The following is a 15,617-nucleotide window of genomic DNA, read 5'->3' as shown; positions in this document are numbered from 1 at the left end:
TTATACCCAAAGAAAGAAAATTCTGAAAGTAATCTATCAGGAAAAGAACACTGTTTTTGGAAGGAAAACTGTCAATGACAACATATTGACTCTACAACCAAGATATATTTGATGCTGAAAAAGAATTAAGCATGGGCCTGGATTGCCTGCTCACAAAGTGAGCGAGCTTTGGAGGGTAGTTTTCTCTGGTATCTGGGAAATTAAGTAAGGAAATTTTGAATGTAATTTCTCATTTCCCCCTGTTCCTGTAAATTTTCAAACAAACTGGCCACATTCAAGGTGATATAACACATCCCTACTTAAAGAAGTAAAAAAGGAAGACATTATAGTAAGGACAAAGCCACAGATCAACTGTATCCAGGAGACCAGACAGAAGGGCAGTGCAGCAAAGCCACTTGGCTAGAATCCAGAGTCTACTACTCAGGAGTAGGATAGACTAGAAGTGCTGTGGGAATTTTGTTGGGGAAGAGGCATTAGAAGACATTGAAGGATGTCATCAGAATTAGTGACAGACTCATGACAATCAGACTACAGTGTAAGGATAGGGCACAGCTCATAATCTTAGTCTAAGCCTCACAGCAAGGTTGTGATAGTGAGAAAAACAGTGCATTCAGACAGCAGTTGCAGGGCCTACTAGATAAAGAGGAAGCAGGAACTGGGGTTGGTAATTGATGAACTGAACACACATCCGGACAGACAAAACAGGACATGAGGACTGTCCAAGTCCACATAGGTGAGGCCATTCCAGACTTCTGCCTGGCAAATGGATTGATGGTGGCCAACTCATGGTTGAGCAAGACAGACAGTCAACAAATAAGTGTCCAACATGTAACTTGGGTAGACCTCCTCCAAACAAAGGGCATTGGGGTAGAATCATTTATGGCAAAGTCATCTCCAATGAGACAGAAAAATCCACAGCATAAACCATTGGCTGCTACAATCAGCAGGAAGCAGAGGTCAGAGAAGGCTGCTCTAAGATCAACGGAGACTAAGCTGAAGACCTGGAAGTTGACTGGAGAGAAAGCAGAGGAGTTCAAATATTACTCAGGGCTTTAGCACCTGAGGAAGAAAGTACAGTTGTGTACACTTACCATAAATGTAGATGAGTGTATTCACTGTTGCGGTCATCACTTGTGGGTTATCCCTGCTGGGTAGCCCTCAGTCGGCCTGAATACCAGAGTAAAGGATTTCCCTCCTGCATCAGCTGTCCTGAGATTGTGGCTGATGTTGGGTCATCAGGGCTATAAAGGGTGGCTGCCAATGCCATTACATCAGTTTTTCTTGCCCACCAATAGTCAGGAGCCCCTAAGAGGCTATAGAGATACAGGACAAGGTGGGAGGGAAACAGAACTGCAAAAGTGCATACACTGGAGCATCTACATTTATGCTAAGTGTACACAACTGTACTATGTTCATGTTTCACTGTTGCAGTCATCACTTGTGGGAAGATTCCCAAAGCTGAGGAAGTGGGTGGAGGCATGCTCTATAGGTTATGGGGATGCTAGCATGCCCTGCAGGATTGCAGGTGCAAATCCTGCCCTGGTTTTGGAGAATGTAGCGAGCTGGTAGCGCTTGTGTGGATAGATGCTCATGTAGCAGCCTCCGTAATATCCTTGGTAGGAATCACTCTCCGGAAGGCCATGGAAGTAGAGGCTGCTCTAGTGGAATGAGATTTGATGGATTTAGGAGGACTCTTTCCATGGAAGGCATAGCAGAAATATATGCAATGAGAGATCCATTTGGATAATGGACTGCTTTGTAATGGGTTCCACTCTGCCTCAGGGGTGAAAGGAACCAGTAGCTGGTCAGTTTTTCTGACTGATTTGGTCCTGTCAAGGTAAAATCTCAATTGTCTGTGTACGTCTAGGGTATGCAGAATTCTTTCTCCTTTACTGGTAGGTTTTGGAAAGAAAGTAGGTAGGTGTATGGTCTGCTTGAAGGTAACACATCAGAGACCACCTTAGGCATAAAGGAGGGGTTGGTTCTCAGAGAGACTCTGTCTACGTGGAAAATGATGAAGGGCTCAGTGGCCATGAAGGCCTGGAGCTCAGATACCCTCCTGGCAGAAGTGATGGCTAGCAAGAAAGCAGTTTTCCAAGAGAGGTACTTGAGATCTGCTGAGGATGCTGGTTCAAAAGGGGGTAGGGTCAACTTTTCCAAAACAAAGTTTAGATTCCAAGCTGGTGCACATGGTCTGATGTGAGCCACACCTCTGAGGAACTGTTTTAAGAGGTGGTGAGACAACAAGGGCTGCTCCACCTGGACATGGGCTGAGAAAGCTGAAGCATAAGTCTTGATAGAGGAGTAAGGCAACCCCCTTTTCTAGAAGCTCTGCCAGGTAGTCCAAAACCAGTGGTAAGGAGGCATTGGTGCTGTATGCACTTCTGCTGCTGCACCAGCAGGTGAACCTTTTCCATTTTGCAGAATAAGATTTTCTGGTGTTGGGTCTACGGGCCTCCTTAATAATGTCTAACGCTTGCTGAAGACTGAAGTGTTACCCGCCTTTGTGGAATTCAACCATGTGGCTAACTTCAGTGTGGCCAGACCTGGGTGCAGTAGCTTCCCTCTCTGTTGTGTGAAAAGGTCTGTGGTGGGGGGGGGGTAGAGGGATTGGAGGGTGCATGCTCAGACTGAGAAGCATGGGGTACCAGTGCTGTCTCGGCCAGTCTGGGGCAATTAGGATAGCCTTTGGCCCTTCTTCTCTGATCTTGAGCAGCACTCTGGGTATCAGAGGCAGTGGGGGTAAAGCGTACACAAACAGGCTGCCCCAGTGGTAGGAGAGGGTGCCCACTCTCCAAGCTTCTGTGTGAAACTCTCTTGAGCAGAATTTAGTCAGTTGGCAGTTCTGGTAGCTTGCAAAAAGGTCTATGTCTGATTTCCCTCAAACTTAACTGATCTTTAGGAAGGTCTGTCTCCCTGTGCAACTGCCACTTGTGGGGATCCAAGAGTTGTCTGCTTAATTGGTCTGTCAGGGTGTTTTGTTTCCCTGGAAGGTACTGTGCTATCAGATGCAGTCCCAGATTTGAGGCGGACTGCCAGATTTTCATAGCTAAGCGACACAAGGGGTAAGAATGGGTGCCCCCTTGCCTGTTTATGTACCACATGACAGTAGTGTTGTCTGTCTTGCTTAAGAGGACTCCTGGTGACAGATGTTCTTCGAAGGTTAGGATTGTCTGTGTACTGCTAGCATTTCTTTCAGGTTGATATGAAGACCCTGAACCTCCTGTTCCCAAAAGCTCAGAGTTTGCAGTGTTCCTTTGTGAGCTCCCCAGGTAATGTCTGAGACGCCAGTGGTTATGGTTTGGTCATGTGGCTGAAGGACAAAGGGAAGGCACTTGTTCAGAGTGCAAGCTTCGGCCCACGATAGGAACTCCTTCCCTACACAAGGAATCAGGGGGAGCTGATGATCCAGTGACTGGCAGTGTTGGCACCAGAGGTTCCTTGGGTACCACTGCAATTTTCTCATGTGTAGCCTGGCAAGGGGTACCAACAGGATGCAGGAGGCCATGTATCCCAGGGCTTGCAGGATTTTTCTGGCAGTGAGGACATTCTGCTGGAATTTCACCATATGAAATGGACAGTTTAAGGCTCTTACAGCTAAAGTGGTTGAAGTGTATACCTTTTTTTTCCCATTCGATCTAAAGCTGTGCTTTCTCTGTCAGCTGGGATGGTATTTTTAGAAGAGCTTGCCCTAGCTCCCTTAGGGCCTTGAGTAATGACTTCAGGGTCTGCAGTAGATTTTTTTAAAAATATATTTGTGGGCGTCTTGCACCCTGTAATATCTGTCTGGTTTCCTGGGTGCTGGGGGGAGAGAATCTGGTGAAAGGGCAGATTCTAGAAATACATCCTCCACTACATCCAGGATAGGTGGAATGGCCAGAGGTTTATGCTGAGGCAGGTCAAGAAACTCTCTCTGTCTCTTCTTAGACTGAGGGTAACCTTGGGCCTCTCACTGAAAGTGTTCTTTAAGGGAATTTAAGGTTTCCCCAAAAGAAAGGTCCTCGGAGGGGGGGGGGGGGGCAGACAGAATGGGGTCATCAGCATCAGAGTCCTCAAATGCTGCAAAGGCCTGTCTTCCATGTCTGACTCCTCAAGGCCAGATTCTTCTGATTCCTTGTCAGTGAGGACTGGCTGAGGCGGGAGGTTGGGGCTGGCTTCCTCTAATAAGAGTCATCAAGGCTTATGTTATTCTGAGCAGTTGCTGTGACTGAGGGGCAGGATGGCTAGTTGTAGGTCGGTGGCTGGGTCCTTGGGGAGGGACTTTTTGGGGGTAGTCTTCGGCTTGGGCCTGGACGGGTCGGTAGTCTTATACAAAGTGAGTTTAACCGACGGCGTTGTCATCGGTCTGAGCCTGGCTTCAGTTGTTAGAGGTGTCTCAGTGGAAGCCAGTGCCTGCAAAGTGGCTCCGGATCTGACCGTGTGAGAATAAGGTGACATACTGGCAGGGGGAGGTGGATCCAGCGGCATACCAGACTCTGAATGGGTCTCAGTAGAGGCCTGTAATGGTTCTTCAGCTGGCGTCAGGCTGCAAAGGCGCCTCTGAGTTGAAAAATACCAGACTTTTGACCTGAGTTGCCAGAGGGCCTAACTTTTAGAGGCCTATCTTTATCCTTGTCTTTCTTTTTTCTAGGTAAGTCAGTAGCCGGTTGAGAGACCGATGCCATATTGTGTTGATTAAAAGACTCACTAAAATGCCTCACTACAATTTCAGCTTTTCTTCTTATGGTTCTAGCATTAAACAGGGCACAGAACCAACACCTGGGGACATTGTGGTCTGGGCCTAAACAAGTGACGCACAGAGAATTGAAGTCTGTGGGATCTGCTAATGGGGTACTTAGCTTTAGACATTTCCCTCACTCTGGCAACGGCCAACTGATGCACTCGCAAAACTACTACTGCTTTGGGCTACATGGCAAAAAAGACTGATGTAATGGTGTTGGCTGTCATCCTTTATAGCCCTGATGACCTGACATCAGCCACAGTCTCAGGACAGCAGACGCAGGATGGAAATCCTTTACTCTGGTATTCAGGCCGGTCGAGGGATACCCAGCAGGGATAACCCACAAGTGTTGACTGCAACAGTGATACACGAAGAACATCAGGAAATAGGTGGAGCTGAAGAATACCAGCACCTTAAAACATCATGTATGAGAACTAGAAAACAGATATGTGGCTGAGCTAGGTATGGAAATGAGGTAAATAAAGAAAACTGATGGTGGAATGCAGATGCCCAGGAAGTCATCAAAAGAAAGGAGGAGTGCAGAAAATGTGGGAGACAGAAAATATGTACTAAGCTAGGAAAGAATACTGGTTGGCTAACAAAGAGGCTAAAAGAGGAGTTGCAATAGCAAACAACGCAACAGAAGCACTCTTCCAGCTTTTGGAAAGTAACATGATACAAGCCACAAAGAAACTATCAGGTTGCAAGACAAAGATAAAGAAGACAGTCAGACACCCTTCATAAGGGATGCCAGCAATAACCTATCCACCAGTCCATAGGACATCAAAGGCAGATGGAAGGACTACTTCCAGCAGCTTCTGAATGAAGAAAATCTCACAGGTGCTGCACCACCACAGACACAGTCTACAATGAAAGAAGATGAAGAGCCTACCCTGGAAGAAATAAAGGAAAATGAAATTGGGGAACACAACAGGCTCAAATGCAGTCACAGCAGATATGATCAAGACGTTGATAGACATAGGGAAGAAATTGCTCATGAGGGTATTCATAGCAGTATGGAGAGAAAGGTGTATCCCAGGTGACTAGAGAATAAGCATACTAGTGCCAGTGTACACGAATAAAGGGGGCACATCCACAACTGTGGGCAGTGCAGAGGTATCAAATTCTTGTTACACTGCATGAAAGTTTGGAGAGGCTGACTGACGAATATGCAGAGTAGTTAAAAAGCAAGATGGGAGATGAGTAGTTTGCATAATCAGATCAAGATGCATCACAACTGACCCAACATTTGCAGTGAGACAGACAGTTGAGAAGGAGCTAGAGATGAGGAAAAAGAGAGAAACTGGGCATTCCTAGACATGGAGAAGGCATATGACAAAGTCCCAAGAAAGCTGATTAGGGCAGTCCTGTGGTGGCAAGTCTCAGAAACATTGGTAGAATTAGTATTTGTGCAGGCTATGTTCAAGGACCTAATGACTCGAGTATGAACAGTGCTTAGTTTCACAGAGGGGTGCTCAGTGGGAATTGGTGTGCACCAGTGTTCAGCTCTGAGCCCACTGCTGTTCATTCTGGTGATGGACTACATTAACAAACAGATCACAGGAGACGCAACAAAGTTGCTGCATGCAGACGATGTGGCATTACAGGCAGACTCTGAGAAGAACTTCAGCAAAGGATAGGAGAATGGAATTCAAAACTGAATGAAATTAGTTGAAACTGAATACAGACCAAACAGCTGTAATGGCAGCAAAAGGAGAAAATCAGAAGAAGCTGAGAAGTGAGATAGAACATAGTAGAACATGTTAACAGCTTCAAATATCTCTGAGAGGTGGTTGAGGAGAATGAAATCTGAATGATGAAGTCAAAGCTAGAATCAGAGGGTGTTAGCCAAATGGAGCAGAGTGTCAGGGGTAGTTTACGACAGAAGAATGGTAAAGAAACTGAAAAGTAAGGCGTACAAAACAGTGGTGTGACCACTACTACTGTATGGTATGGAAATCTGGGCAGTAAAGCACAACACTTGAGGAACCTAGAGATGATGGATATGAAGTACCGAACACAGGTGGTAGGATGCACACAACGGGACAGATGAAATGAGGACACCATAGCAGAAGCCAAAGTAGCTCCAAAATGCTGAGAATGCCAAAGAAAACAGATTGCGGTGGTTTGAACACGTATAAAAGTGTAAGATAATATGGTAAAGAAGAATCGGGACAAGCACTAAGAAGACAAGAGAAAAAGAGGGTGTCCACCAAATAGATGTATGTATTGTGCAACAGTCAGGCATGATTATTGAAGAAGGTAGGAGAGTGGCACCGAATCAAGACATATGACTAGAGTTGACACAATACCCCAACCCCATGTAGAAAACTGGTAAAAGGGGGTTGATAATTACGAGTTAAAAGATTATCGAGAAGTTTTATTTTAATATCTTTGGGTGGGGGGAATGAGAGAATAGCCATGCATAACTTCTGATCACAGAACTACAGCAGCTTCTCTGTATGAAGCTTCCACTGTGTCATAGCTGCATTTGATGCTATGCCTAGCTACCTGTGAAGCCTGAGTGACCACAGAGATGGCTTTTTCCCCTACTACCTGGTCCTTCCATAAGAAGCCAAGGTATTGTTTAAGTTCCCCAAAACAGACAGCAGGTGTTTAATCATTTAAGTCCGATAGTTCACAGCTCTGAAGGCTAGGGTGGAAGAGGTATATACTTTTTTCCAGTCTATCCACTGCTCTGCTGTCTTGACTTAAGGGAAGGGCATTAGCAGCAGGCAAGAGCTTAGAAAGCTTCTCTATAGCCATAGAAAACACAGAAGGATCTGTCAACATATTCTTGTACAGAAACTTTAAATCTTTAGGTACTTTATAAAATCTATCAGGCCTTTTCCTAACACATGGAAGGCATGGCTTAAAACTAGGCATACTCCCCTTCTACATAAATACGAACAACTACGTAACCTAGTCAAGAAATTAGTCACTAAAGACAAAAAAAATCTTACTACAACTCTTCTCAACTAGACAACAGGTTCAACACTCACAAATACTGGACTACTCTTAGCAAAATACTCTACCCTGGCAGGACTTCTAACCCCTCACCTCACCCCAACAAATCTCCTCTGGAATTTGCTACATTACTCAAGAAACACTTCATTGACACTATCCAAAACCTCACTCCCTCTATCACTAACACTGCAACTACCACTACCCCCATCAACCCCCACAACCAGAATCTCTTCTCATTTACACCTGTGTCAACTTTTTACATTAAATCTCGTCTTCTAAAACTTAAACCATGTTCTCCCCTCTACTGATAACCTACCTCCTACATTCCTCAAACTTGCTGCAGAATCTATAGCCTATCCTATATCCATTCTCACTACAGTTCTCCTGCTATCTGGAAATCCTTCTTTACTACCCCACTACAGAAGGGTGGCAACTCTACCGATCCATCTAACTATAGTCCTATTACTATTTTTTCTCTCCTCTCTAAGAACTCTTCACCTCTTGCAGACAATCTTCTTATACAATATGCAGATGACTCTACACTCATCTCCATCTGCTGTAGTATTACAGACCTTCACACCCTTACTCAAAACTCCTTTCTATCCACAGAGAAATGGTTATCTGACAATCTTCTTATCCTTAACCCCAAGAAGACCAACCTCGTGCTCTTTCTTCCCCGCTCACTCTCAAACCATAAATCCACATTTACTATAACAGCCTCCAACAACACTATCATAAAACCTTAACCACACACAAAACTTGTTAGGCGCCATTATTGATGACAAACTCAAATTTAACTTACACTTACTGCAAGGAATAAAAAAAACTCACCAGAAACTTGGCCTGCTTTATCACAACAAAAGATTTCTTACTCCAAATGCTAGACTCTCCCTAGCGCAGTCCCTCCTCCTTCCCACACTTCTCTACGGAGCCCCAGTACTAACCAATATACAAGCTACTACAGTCAACAAACTGCAACAAACTTACCACAAAATTGCAAGATTCATTACTAACTCCCCCTACAACTCCCATCACTGCCTTGCCCTGAAATTCCAATGGCTCAAATTCCCTCAACTACTACTTTCTCAATTTCAAGTTATATACTCCATTCTAAAGACATTCTTCCTGTCCAGCTCTCACATACTATTTTATCTACCTACACCCCTTCTAGAACCCTTCTCACCTCTAACCAGCAACTTCTGAATGTAGATCATCCAAAGAAGAACATAGGCAAACTACTATACAACTGCTCAGTAGCCCACACTTGGAACAAACTTCCTCTACACATACGCTCCATCATTCACCCTGCACACTTTAAAAAGGAACTCAAACTTTACCTTCTCAATACCAGATCTTGTCCCTGCTTAGAATCTACCCTAATTCCCCTTTATCCAATGGTGCTTCTTCACTCTGAGCTCCTGTAAGCAAATATACCTTCCTAGGAAGCCTAGGCAATATACCTGATTTCTTGTACATAACTTGTTTGTACATATATCAAAAATAGTTAATCTATTCATTCTACTGTGATTTTTTTTCTTAGGGTAATCTAAATATGTTTGATTATGATCAAAGTAGTACTAATATGTTTTGGGAGTGAGGGGCAGATGAAGTGAAGCATAGTAGTTTGAGTGGCACTACGGCCTTAAACAGGCACTTGGATAAATCCACCCACTCCTTTTCCTTGAATTCTGAAGAGAGCAAACATTTTTTTTCTGTTTTTTTTTTTCCATTTTAGGTGTAACACCTGCTTTCACCAGACTTGGAGGACCTGACCCATGATGTACCTCGATAAGAGACCCTGGTATTTTCTCTCCAATTAAAATCTGCAGTACACCTTCGGGTCTTTTGTAAATAATTGTACTGTGTTCCCTCTCCTCAACAGTGTCAGCAACATCACTTGTTTTGGATGTGTGAACCACAGATCCCATATTGGCCTCCGGCAGTGTCACGGCAGTGGGTATACCATGGGTTACTAGACCACAGCAAGTACATCAGAGTCTGATTGGGTAGGGGTAGGTGTAATGTTGGGCCTAGGCAGGCCAGGACGTTACGTGTGGAAGGGTCTAACATGTTAATCTGGGCAAGCAGGCTAAGGCTCTGGGTTTTCAAGTACAAATTGAGAGAAGAAAGTTGCATCCACAAGGTTTTAGGGATGAAGGAATGGCAAATTATAGAGTTCTTATAACCATGCTCTGAACCTAAACAGAAGGGGCACTGGAAGTTAAAATCTTTGCGGGGAACATGCCTACCACAATCGCACTTTCTGGTCCTAGCTGACATCTAATAAAGTATCAAACAGTAACACTAATAAAAAAAAAATCAAGTGAAGGCCAACAATATCAATGAAAACATGTAGAAAAGACAGGTGGTTGCAGGATCTGTATTCAAAATGGTGCCAAGACGGTTTTAAAAATTCCAACTCACACTTCCACAGGCTTAGGTCATATGTTTCTATGGAAGGTTTTGGCTTTGGTACCCTTGTCCTGCATCCAGGCTATCTGACGATATTACCCAATAGTTTGGAGTACTCTAACAGTGACCTAAGGAAGGACATCATAAGAATTCCTTGTAATGCAGATGAACAGGAATATGAAGATAAGCACCCTTTAAATTGAAAGTCATCATGAAAGCCTCTGTTAAAATCATTGGAAGTTAAGACTGAATAATCAACATTTTGAAACCTGGGACCTACAGAAAAGTGTTGAAGAATGAAAGAGCCAAAATAGGTCTCCACATGCTCTCCTTTCTGGGAACCAGAAAACTTGTTTTCTATAAGTGAGGAGAAACAGATTTTTACTGTCTCCTGAGAAAGGTCATCATGAATAGGCAGAATAAGATTAATCTGACTGACTTCCAAGATGGCTGCACACTGATCAACAGCTCGATGTCGGACCTCCCAGTGTGAAAGAGGAAACTGGGACAGAAGGGCTATTAATTCTGCTAGTTTTAGTAAAATTTAGTAACTGGCTAACAAGTACGCTGCCTGGATGCCAGCAAAGAAGACAAGTAGCCTAAAAAAAGAAACCATCTAGAAAAGGCGAGGGGAAAACAATGACTGAGAAGAATCCTGCATCTGTTCAGCAAAAAGCAGTTCAAGCTCCAGCTTTGGTACATGAACTGGATTCCAGTACTTTGGAGAAAAAAAAAGCAAAGCAAATATGCTAAGTGCTGATTAAAATAAATAAAACACTGAAGGAATATATTAACTCAAACAACAAAAGGCTGGAAAAACTTAAAGAAGCTTTAAACAGCTATTCAGATGAATTGATAAAACTGCAAAAAAAAAAAAAAAAAACAGCCTTGGTGGGCAGACTGGTGTGATGAGGGAGATGATTTTTCTTACCTATGAATCGGAATAGCCTAGACATAGTAATGCCTTGCTGTGTCTAATTATGGTGGCTGCCAAAAAAGCAATTACTAGAAAATAGAAATCAAAATCTAAACAAACTATATTACAGTACTGAATATAGTAACAGATAAAACAATTGGACTTGAGATCTTTAGAAAAGGGTAGGAGCAGACTACAAAGAAAAAAGATGGGAACTGTGGGAACAATACATACAGGGGAGGAATGAGGTTTAAAAGAAGGCATAATTTAAATGAGGTATATAATGTTTGACTGAAAATGATTGGGTAGACTATAAGTGATGTACAATGTTTGCAACTGGGAGTGTGTCAGTGTGGTTTGCAATGTAAAATGCTTACAGCTAGGATTGTGTTGGTATGGTTTGTTTTCATTGATATAAATGAATGATTGCTTACGTCATAAGTGATGGTTTAATAAAAATGTCTCTTGTTTAAAAAAAAAAAGGATCAGGAATTGAATAATTTATGTAAAGTTGCTTAGGTTATATGACATATAGCAATATATATGAAGTATAATGTTTGTTAATTCAGTTTGATTACTTTGGTATAAATGTAAATTTGCCTACGTCACAAGTGATAATTCAATAAGGGTGTTTAAAAACTGAAGATAAGGCTGGTTGAGTATGAGACTGCACAAGAAGAGCTGTTTCAAAAACAGTACTGTTAGAGGACAGAGCATGCAAAGAAAACCTGAGATTTTCTGCCGAACAAACTGCAAAGTGCAGACTGCATTAGTTTTATGAAAGCACAATTAAGCAACTGGAATGGTATTCCACAGCAGGATTTGTTAACCAAAAGGGCACATTATGTATATGCACCAAACCTAGCCATGAGAAACCAGCCAAGACCTGTATTAGATGCAATCATACCAACAGAAAGAGTTGCTCCTGATAAAGCTGTGGTAAAATGGGAAAATATTAAAAGTTGGAGACAGAAGAATGTGTGGAAAATGATTATTTACTGTACACTAGGCAGAAGAGAATTTTTTTTCACAGCAATCAGAGAATTTCAACAGATAGGTGTGAGATTCAAGAGAAAATATCCAGCTGTCTTCAGAACATTTTCCTGGATGATCAAAGTCTTTTTTTTATGCAGAACAGGCTAAGGAGGAAATACTGAGCCATCAAACAAAATGGAACTCTTCTTCTCATTATTCTTATAATGAAGCATATAGAGAGACTTTGCCAGTGAAATCTTTTGCATTGTTTCACAACATACTTGAGGGACAGGAAAAAAAACATAGGAGTTGACTAGAATAATTGGGAATAACTTAGAATTGAACCATGTCCAGGGTAGGGAGATTAAAAGGCCAGAAACACTGACATTAGTGATTAAATGTGTGACTATAAATCAATCACATCTGTAAAGTAAGGCTTTATAAGAAAAAGTGGCTGAGAGACTGGGCTTTTGTTGAATCTGTTAAACCTGAAGGGGACTGAAAGGCATATATCCCACTGCAGGTCACTAATGTTTGGAAGAGCACTAAAAGCAAAAGGAAAAGGAAAAATAACTTTAAGTAAAACAATTTTTGTTGTTAATATTTGTACAAAACATATCTGATAAATTGCACGTTATGCAGTAAATCATTTTGGTGCCTACTGCATGTGATAAAGATACAAACGTTAACAAGGGCTTTTTTATCTTTTTCAGTTTTAAGAAATGTAGGCATTACAATGTAACAAGAGAAGAAAGACTGGACAAAAGGATGTTTAAGTCAATATACTGTAATCTTTGGTTGGTGAGGTGTGGAATGATGTTTAAAAGTGCACAGATTAATATATGTACAGTTGAGATGTTTCTCTAACTTTTCCATTTCTGGATTAATGCCCTTGGCTTAATCTAGTAAGTTTTTTTTGTGTAAGCATGTGGGCTTTAAAAATAAGAGAACACTGAAGGTAATGGAGAGTTCTCCTTTAGCAAGTAAACGTTCAGTTTGAGTTGAGAAGTCTGTAGTTGAGAGGAGCTATGCATCCTGTTCTTATGTTTTCAGAGATAAGCTGATTACAAGTGCTGGCAATAAACTGAAACTTCTGGGCATTGTTTGCTGACAGAATCATTAAATTAACAGGCATGAGGGCAAGAAGCTTAGTAAAAAATAAAGTTTGAAATTACTGGAAGTGAATAACAGAGAGAAGCTTTCCTGGTACCTAAATACATCAACTCATGTACTGGAACAGTGTATAATTTAGTTTTATTTAAAGACCGGCAGTACACTTTTTCTTAAGGATAAAGATTAATGTTTTCTGAAAGGACACAAGCTATTTCACACATCTGAGAGGGAAATGAAGATAAGAGAAGAACAGACAGCAAATAGTTTAAGTAGAAGGAGAGGCTGTAACATGCACCTTCACATGGATAACCTTAGTTTTAGGTTTGGTAATGCCTATGGGTGCAGCAGTCGATTTGTGACAATTGTTCCTATAAAGAGGATTAAACTTCATTACTTGAAGATGTAGAACGTTCTGTGTGTCTTTTTTAAGTTAATAGATTATGACAGTATTCTGGGAGGAGTACATTTTTTGCTTAAGAGTTTTCAGCACAACAAAATGTCTTGTAAAACGTGACATAGTTCAAATGGAAATGACAAGACACAACAGTAAGATTAACTTGCCAAACATTACTGAGTGCATGCAATACAAAAGGTGGAAAAAGAAATTTAAAACAGGCTGTCATATATAATAGGTAGGAATAATAACATCTTGTCATAATAGCTACATTACCCATATAATTTTTTGAACATGAATGACCTCACAGGTACAGACACAAATGTAAGAATATATAATTATATTAAGAAATGCAAAGTGCAAACAGCAATGCTACAGGAGACACACTTGGAAATAAGTTAGCATATAAATTTGATAAAGAAATGATTTCAAGATGAATATTCAGCAGAACATCGGGAACAAAGGAAACTGAGTACTTATACTAATTGATAGTGGAGCTCCAATAGTGACTGAAGAGGGGGGAAAAGATAATAATGGTAGATTTGTGGTAGTAAGGCTCTACTGGCAAGGGAGGTGGATTACTCTGGCATGTATTTATATTCCTCCACCTAAAACTGCTATTACAAAGCATAAGAAAAATTTTGGGAGAAATAATCAGCTTTCAGCAGGGAATATTACTTATAGGCAAGGCACAGAACTTGATTTGTAACAGTGTGACTGTATCTACATGAAGGGATAACACAACAAAGGTAGACAGACTTCTGAAGACATTTGCAAAAATATTTGGAACAGAAGATGTGAATTCAGTAGTAGGAACTCTTGAGATAATTTACATATTATTCCCTAAGGTACAATAACTGGGACAGACTACACAGAAATTATATTTCACAGAAAAGGGTGCATTTACTGAAAGCTTTTACACACATCCAATGACTACTTCAGATCATGGGCTGATGACAACTAAAACAAAAATGCAAGGTAATGAAATATAAATGAGACAATGGTGCTTCCCCACGTACCTGTTAAGACAGGAATTTAAGGAATGGGTAGTGGAAATTATTGAAGAGTCATTAGGCAAGACAGAAATTTCTTCAGAAGTTATAGCTAGTCAGTGGGATAAAATAGAGTTGAAAAATAGGGTAGAAATAAAAAACAGATGTGGTTAAGAAGTAAAAGGAATTATTTAGAGGGGCTGACAAAGGTTAAAGTATTGTCGAATAAGGGGAATCTCACAGAAGAGGCACAACTGCAGAGTACTAAGAAGAAAATAAGGGAGTATCTGGATAAAATGCATGCATTTACTGAAACTGCTGCTAAGCAACTGTTTTTTTGATGATAACTCCAGAGCACAAAAACTTTTAACACAGCTTAGGCAACAGAAAGTAAAAAGGGTTGTTGCCAAACTCGGGGAGCCTACAACAAGAAAAATAACCAGAGTTCCTACAGAGATGAGAGATATTTCAGAAATTTTATGAAAATTTGTACAAAGCAGATGCATGTGAAAAATCAAGAAACAGCACAAACAGAAATATTTATGGAGAAATTAAGTATGCCAAGGTTAGAGGTAGATGAGGCTCAACATTTAACAGTAAAGATATGAGGAGATGAGATAAAAACTGTGATGTATAATCAATCTGAAGGGAAATTCTCCAGGAATAGATGGTATTCCTGTGGAAGTTTAGAAACTAGCAGGGAAGAAAATGAGGGTACGGCTTCTTTAACCTAGCAATATTGTTACCAGATAATAACAGGCAACAATATTAAGAGCAATGACTAATTAATGAAATTCACTACGATTATTAGTCTAGGATGTTCTGCAGTAGGCTATCTTGTTTGCCACTTACTGTTCACATATTCATATTTTCATATCTGAGAGACTGACATGCTACTTAGGAGTATGGTATGACATGGCACAGTGGGATACAGGAAAATTCCTTGTCAATGTCCACTTATATCACACTATACTGGAGATGCTCTCAGGTAAATTTGTTTGTAATTCTGAAATAAGCAATATTCCCATGTGTACTTATTACTTCAAAAACCAAGCAAGTTACAAACTCTTGCATAGCATCCAGTGGAACCTTAGATGTTGAAGAAATCTGTCATTGATATTTGCACTG

General features: G+C 41.2%; 1 protein-coding gene across 1 annotated transcript in view; it reads right to left on the bottom strand.

Annotated features, from left to right (window-relative positions):
* SESTD1 (SEC14 and spectrin domain containing 1) overlaps nt 1-15,617 on the bottom strand; it is a 1,957,182-nt gene that overhangs the window by 1,003,644 nt on the left and 937,921 nt on the right. The window lies entirely within an intron of this gene.

This window comes from Protopterus annectens, chromosome 6.part0, assembly GCF_019279795.1.
Source record: "Protopterus annectens isolate FY-2018-M chromosome 6.part0, PAN1.0, whole genome shotgun sequence".
NCBI lineage: Eukaryota > Metazoa > Chordata > Ceratodontiformes > Protopteridae > Protopterus > Protopterus annectens.
The sequence above is the reverse complement of the archived record's forward strand: the minus strand, read 5'-3'. Positions and strand labels throughout refer to the sequence as shown.